The sequence below is a fragment of the Octodon degus genome, unplaced genomic scaffold (genome assembly GCF_000260255.1).
Source record: "Octodon degus isolate 3935 unplaced genomic scaffold, OctDeg1.0 scaffold00111, whole genome shotgun sequence".
Lineage (NCBI taxonomy): Eukaryota > Metazoa > Chordata > Mammalia > Rodentia > Octodontidae > Octodon > Octodon degus.
Window position 1 is genome coordinate 2594997 of NW_004524687.1, and position 6916 is coordinate 2601912.

The following is a 6916-nucleotide window of genomic DNA, read 5'->3' on the forward strand; positions in this document are numbered from 1 at the left end:
ATTTATACACACAAGATGGATAAGGCAATGATCCTAAGAGTTCCCATCAGATTTTTGAAAATAGCAGTTAATGGGTAGAATTCTCACCCTAAATCTGTATGTTGATTTCTGTGAACTCAGCAACTACATTGAAGACAGCAATGTGTAATACTAAAACCATGCTTGAAATATCTGTCATTGGCTGGGGAGATGGCTTGGTGGAATAAGTGCTTCCCTGGCAAGCACAAGGGCCTAAGTTCAATCCCCGGTTCCACCAAAAAAAAAAAGAAAGAAAGAAAGAAAAAAAAAACCCTGCCATTTTGGTCTTCTAAATGTGTACTGTTTATAATGTCATATCCATTATTGTTATACTCTCTTTTAAGTAACTTTTTTAAAAGGTAAAAAAAGAAAATGAGAGATAAGAAAAAAAGATATAAGTATTTCCATAAAAAAGAACACCTTAAGGAATTCATGAACATCACACCAGGACTACAAAATAATTCTCCACGATATGCTAGAAAGAAGGGCCTGGGATATAGCTCAGCGCTCTAAGCACCTGCCTGGCAAGTGCACAAACTCAGGTTTGATCTCCAGTACTGTATTTCATTCCAGCCCTGTGTTGAACCAACCACCCAAACCGGGAATGGTGGTGCACACCTGTAATCACAGCACTGGGGAGGCTCAGGCAGGAGGATTACTACGAGTCTGAGCTGCATAGCAGAGATCCTGTTCCAATAAATGAATAAATAGATAAAAAATGTCCTAGAAAAAGGCAATGAAGTCTAATGGACTCTAAATATCAATGATCTCAATTATCCAATTAAAAGAAACAAACTGGTATAATAGGTTGAGAAACAAAACTATATGATTTGCTGCGTATAAGAAGCACAATTAATTAAAAAATAATTCACAGATTAAAAATTAAAAGATGGAAAACAATGTTTTATGCAATGGAACCCCCCTCAAAAGCAGGAGGTGCTATTCTATTTTCAGAATTTCAGCCAACACTGATCAGATGAGGCAAAGAAGGCTACTACATGTTTGTTAAGGGAACAATTCAACAAGAAGAAATAACAATTCTAAACACATATGCATGAAACACTGGCATGCTCAACTTCATAAAACTAAAACAGCTAGACACAAAAATCAGATAAACATTGACATAATTATAGCAGGTGATCTCAATACCTGTGTAACAAAATGATCAACTGGACAAAAAATCAACAGGAAAATATCAGAAGTGAGCCAAAACTTTGAATAAATGATTAATAGATATCTAAAGAGTATTCCACCTAAAAACAACAGAATATACATTCTTCTCAGAAGCACATGAGACTTTCTCCAAAATAGATGACCTGCTAACCCATTAAGTGTGCTTTAGTAAATATGAAAGTACATGCTTTAATTCCATTTCCTGTTATTGAATTTTTCAGGATTTTAATATCTTTTTGGTCAGCTTTGGTAATTCATGTGTATCTAAAAATCTATTAATTTCTCCAGTTTATTAGATTACAGCTTCTCAAAGAAGTTAAAAATTCTTTTCTGGATTTTTGTCATCTCCATTGTGATTTCACCTTTTTAAATTTCTAATTGCATTGATCTAGGTTCTTTCCTTTTGTTTGGTAAAGTTAGGTAAGGATTTGTCAATTTTTGTTTATTCTTTCATTAATTCTTTGTAGTATTATTAGTTTCAATTTCATTAATTTCTGTTCTGATATTTGTAATTTCTTTCCTTGTTCTAAGTTTGGATTTGAATTATTATGGTTCTTCTAGGACCTTGAAGTGTATCATTAGGTTATTTATTTGGGCTCTCTGTTTATTGGAGGAGGGCATTCATAGGTATAGTCTTCCATCTTAGAACTGCTTGCATTGTATCCTGTAGGTCATGGTAGCTGTACTGGTATTATTATTTGATTCTAAGAACTTTCCAATTTCTTATTTGATTACTTCTATGAACCACTGGTTATTCAAGAGGATACTATTTATTTCCATGGATTTGCATGGGTTTTTATGGTTTCTTTAGCCACTGATTTTTAGTTTCATTGTACTATATCTGATAGCATGTACTTTCATATTTTTAGAGAAAGTTCAGCAAACACAAATCAGTAAATGTAATACATCACATAAACAAAAGCAAGAAGAAAAATTACATGATCATCTCAATCGATGCCGAAAAACCCTTTTACAAAATCCAACATTCATTTATGACAAACAATTCAAAGAAAATAGGCATAGAAGGATCATATCTCAACCTAGTATAAGCCATTTGGAACAAACCAATAGCCAACATCTCATTAAATGAGGAAAAACTGAAAGCCTTTCCTCTAAAGTCAAGAAGAATACAGGATGTTCACTATCACCACTCCTATTCAGTACAATTCTCAAAGCATTACACAGAACAATCAGGCAAGAGAAGGAAAAGATGTATAATTATGTATAATAACATATAATTATTATTTGAAGATGACATGATATTCTACACAAAAGACCCAAACATTCCACCAAAAGACTTCTAGAATTGATAACCAAATTAGTGGGATATAAAATCAACACACAATAATGAATAGTGTTCCTTTACCCCAGTAATGAACTCAGCAGGAAAGAAATTAGGAAAAACAGTACCATTCACAATAAGATAAAGAAAAAAAAAAAGATTGAACTTGGATCCATATAACTCACCATGTGCTAAACTAAAATAAAATGGATCAAAGTTCTAAATGTTAAGATGGAACACTTAATCTGCTAGAATATAAAAAGATAACACTTTTGAAGATATAGGCATAGGCAAGGACTTTCTGAACAGAACTCCAATTGCAGAAGAAATAATGCCAAGAATTAACAAATTCAATCATATCGAATTAAAAATTTCTGCATGGCAAAGGAAACAATCAACAGAATGAAAAGACAACCTACATAATAGGGGGAAAATGTCAGCTATTCCCTGGGCAAAGGATTAATATATATATATATATATATCATAAAGAACTAAAAAGAAAAATTAGACTCCCAAAGTAAAAGGCTCAATAAAAAAATGGTCAAATGCAAGGAGTAGACACTTATTAGAAGTAAAAAAGGCTAATAAATATATGAAAAATAATTCATAATCTCTGGCTATTAGAGAAATATAAACACTGAGATTCCATCTTACTCCAGAAAAAATGGCTATCATCAATAAACCAAATGATAACAAATGCCAGCCAGCTGCAAAGAAAGAGGAAGCCTTTTACAGTGTTAGCTGAAATGTAAAGTAACACAATCACTATGGAAATTGGTGTGGAGATTCCCGAAGAATTGATGCTAGAAATTTCATTCCATTCAACCCAAGTATTCATTTTCCAAGTATCTTCCTGAAAGATTTAGAAGACATAGTATTATAATAATTTGTCGGGAGCCACTGAAGCTGAAGTTCATTATATGTGGGAGGGCAGGATGAGGCCTCATTGACTAAAGCAGTCAAGCTACCTCAGTCTTGAGAAAAAACATCCTGCCTGGACACTGTGGGCTATTAGTCGCTAGGTAACCTTGTGTCTTCCTACTTACTAAAGGTATAAATAAAGGCCCTTACTATTGTTTAGGGGCTTGTTTCACCAACCCGGCAAATGAGCCACCACCCAACCCAGCTCTTGTCTTCTTTTCTATCTTTTCCTCATTTCTGCCATGGTTTCTCCCTGGGTATAACAGATCACACTGGGAGACCAATGAATCCCTACATTTGGCATGTGAACAGGGACTCCCCCCCTTGCCCCAGTAAGAGATAAGTGTGGACAGCAGGAAGAGCACGCATAAGGGAGGGAAGTGAATTGGTTAGAGCCAGTATTCAGCACAGGTGTACATTGGTACTGGTACATTAGGTGTATAATTTGGGGATGGAGGCTCATTAGGGCCAGAAACAGGTTCTTTAGGGCCAGAAACAGGTAAATATGTATGGTTCTTGAAATTCTGTCCCTTTTTTTTTTTTTGTGAAAGAGCACATTTTATTGGGAAGCAGAGAGCAAGCAGCACAGTGACCACAGATAAAGGTTATCCAGTAGGCACCCTATATGTCATATTGGAAAAGACATGCCATGCTACCAATAAAAATCAACTGTCTCCCAAAGGGCACCTTCCCAAATCTCATCCTTCCCAGGGGTTGAGCAAAGTCCCAACCACTTGCCTGAAGGCAGCTGTGGTTCACTAGAGATACAGCCCCTTGGGGGTACCTTCCTATTTCTTATAAAGAACATTTTCTTTACATTTCTTGAAGTCTTCATTTGTTACTTTCATTCTACGTTCTCAATGCCATTAGACCAGCTTCTGTACAGATTGCCTTGATATCAGCACCAGAGATCATCCTTTGCCATGATCAGGTCGTTGAGGGTTACATCATCGGCCAGCGTCATCCTGCTGGTGTGAATCTGAAAGATGCGCTTCTTGGTCCTTTCATCAGGTAGGGGGAACTCAATCTTCCTGTCAATGCACCCTGGTCTGATCAGCACTGGATCCAAAGTTTCTACTTGGTTTGTGGCCATGATAACTTTCACATCTCCCGGTGAGTCAAATCCGTCCAACTGGTTCAACAGTTCTAACATAGTTCGCTGAATTTCTCTCTCACCTCCAGAGTTTGAATCATATCTTTTGGTCCCAATGGCATCAATTTCATCAATAAACACAATGGATGGTGCATGTTCTTCAGCAACTGGAAATAATTCCCACACAAGTTTGGGCCCATCACCCAGGTACTTCTGAATAAGTTCAGAGCCAACCACTCTCAAGAAAGTGGCTGAAGTTTGGCTAACAAGGTTTTACCTGTGCCAGGTGGACCATAGAGAATGACTCCCTTAGGGGGCTTTATACCCATCTCTTCATAGTATTCAGGATGGGTGAGCGGAAGCTCCACAGATTCCTTTATTTCCTGGATTTGGTTGTCCAACCCACCAATGTCGGCATGGGTTTCCTGGGGCGCCTTTTCCACCTTCATCACTGTGACCAGAGGATCTGTGTCATCCATCAGCACCCCGATCACAGCATACACTTTGTGGTTGAGCAGGACTGAGCAGCCGGGTTCCAGCAGATCCTTGTCCACAAATGAAAGGATGCTGATGTAGTGTTCTGAGCCCACAAATGTAGACACGATGGCATGATTGTCATCAATGATCTCTTCCAAGGTTCCTACTGACATTGGGGTCCCCCTCAGATCATCTACCTTTGACCTTTCCTCCTCTTGCTTTTCTTCTAATGGTTTCATTTGTTCCTGATTTCTAATAAATTCTTCCTCCATGAGAAGATAGTCTTTAATTCTCTCTAACTTGAGTAGTTTTAAACGGCACTGAGTGTGAGGTGTCACCAGTGGCAGTTTGCTGGTAGCATCTGGTCCTTTTGTTTTCTTCTTTTTCCCCACTCTAGTTTGTACAGGAGGTTCATATTGCTTTTTCTTATCCTTATCATCCTTCTTACCACCTCCAGGACCATGGCCACCACTCTGACTTTGACCCATCTTGCCTCGGCCGCTCTAGGCACTACTCTCTGTCCCATTTAACTCAATCTAACTTTTTGCTTTTTGGCTTCTCTCAAACCTGTTTCTCTCTTTATGCTCCTTTATCTCTGTTTTCTTGGTTCCTGTACTTATGTTACTATCTAAGCCCACTATAAAGAACTTAGCATGGAGGACTCTTTTAAAACCAAGTCCCACATGGGACATGGAGGGGAGAGCAAAGGTACAGCAGATGGAGTTTAAATCCTCTACCTTTGCTCAATTAGATGAAAAAGAAAAAAAGTTCTTTTAAATTGCAAGCAGTTGGTTCCAAGCAGCACAGCGCTTCAGAGTCCTGGAGCTCTCTCCTTGGGCCATTCTCCTCCTGTTTGGTCCTGCAAATTCAGGTCATTTGGGCTTTTGCACCTGTTATTCCACCTTGGCCCAAAGCAGATGCTGTCTGAAAATGTCTTAATATTTAAAGTCATTACTCATTTATATATGTTAATCATGTTTTTAATATTTTTCTGTTGAAACTATGCTGAAATGAGTAGCTTTATCTATCTTCCCATTTGTGTTTCTGTACAATAGATTCCTAGAACTGGAGTTGCTAAGTCAAATGGCACATACGTTTCAAATTTTGATGCATTAACTGAAAAGTCTGAATTTTCACCTAACTTTAACCTAATTAATTTAACAAATTAATTTGCCATTGTGGGTGCTGAAAGATATGAGATTCAGAACTTTATGACCCAAAGTACAAGCAATACCCACAAGGTTGACATATTTATAAGGCTTTTTTAAAAATTGTGGTGTCTTATTATATTGCGCAGGTTTGCCTTGCACTCCGGGTCTCAAGCAATCTTCTTGCCTCAGTTTGCTGAGTCACTAGGGTACAGGCCTATATCACAACTTTTTTTTTTTTTTTTCAATGTATCTGGTTGTTGCAGGGTCTCACTATGCAGCTTGGACTTGAGGTGATTCTCCTGCTTTTAGCCTCCTCAGTGCTGGGATTACAGGCCTGTGCTACCACACCTGGACTTGGTCTCCAGTTTAGTGGTCTCTGAGCTTGCCTGAGCTATCTCACCTGCGCTTGCCACCACTCCTGATGCAGGCTCAGAGCTATTTTAGGAAACAGAAAACTTTGTAGTGGGTAGTAAATCAGAGTTTTGTACTCTATTTCACTCTCCTTGATCTATTCACTTTCCTTACCTATAGCTAAAGAAGCAGCTCAGTTGGAGATGGAAACCCTGGGTTGTGGAGCCCTCAATCAGAACATGCAAGGATGCTGGGGGGCAGCGGTAAGTGCTTTCCCAAGGAGATTGTGACACTTCCCTGGAGAGGCCAAGCAACTTTAAACCAGCCTTCAAAAGTGTAGAAAGAGTTATGCTGAAGACTGTGTTGTAGATTAGGGAATATTAACCACACTCGTAATTTAGCCAGTTTGGTGGGTGAAAGATGATTTATGTGGATTTTTTTTTTTTTTTT

At 38.1% G+C, this 6916-nt stretch overlaps 1 pseudogene; it reads right to left on the reverse strand.

The window, feature by feature from the left end:
• Positions 1 to 3938: 3938 nt before the first annotated feature.
• Positions 3939 to 5464, reverse strand: LOC101565020 (annotated as a pseudogene).
• Positions 5465 to 6916: the final 1452 nt, after the last annotated feature.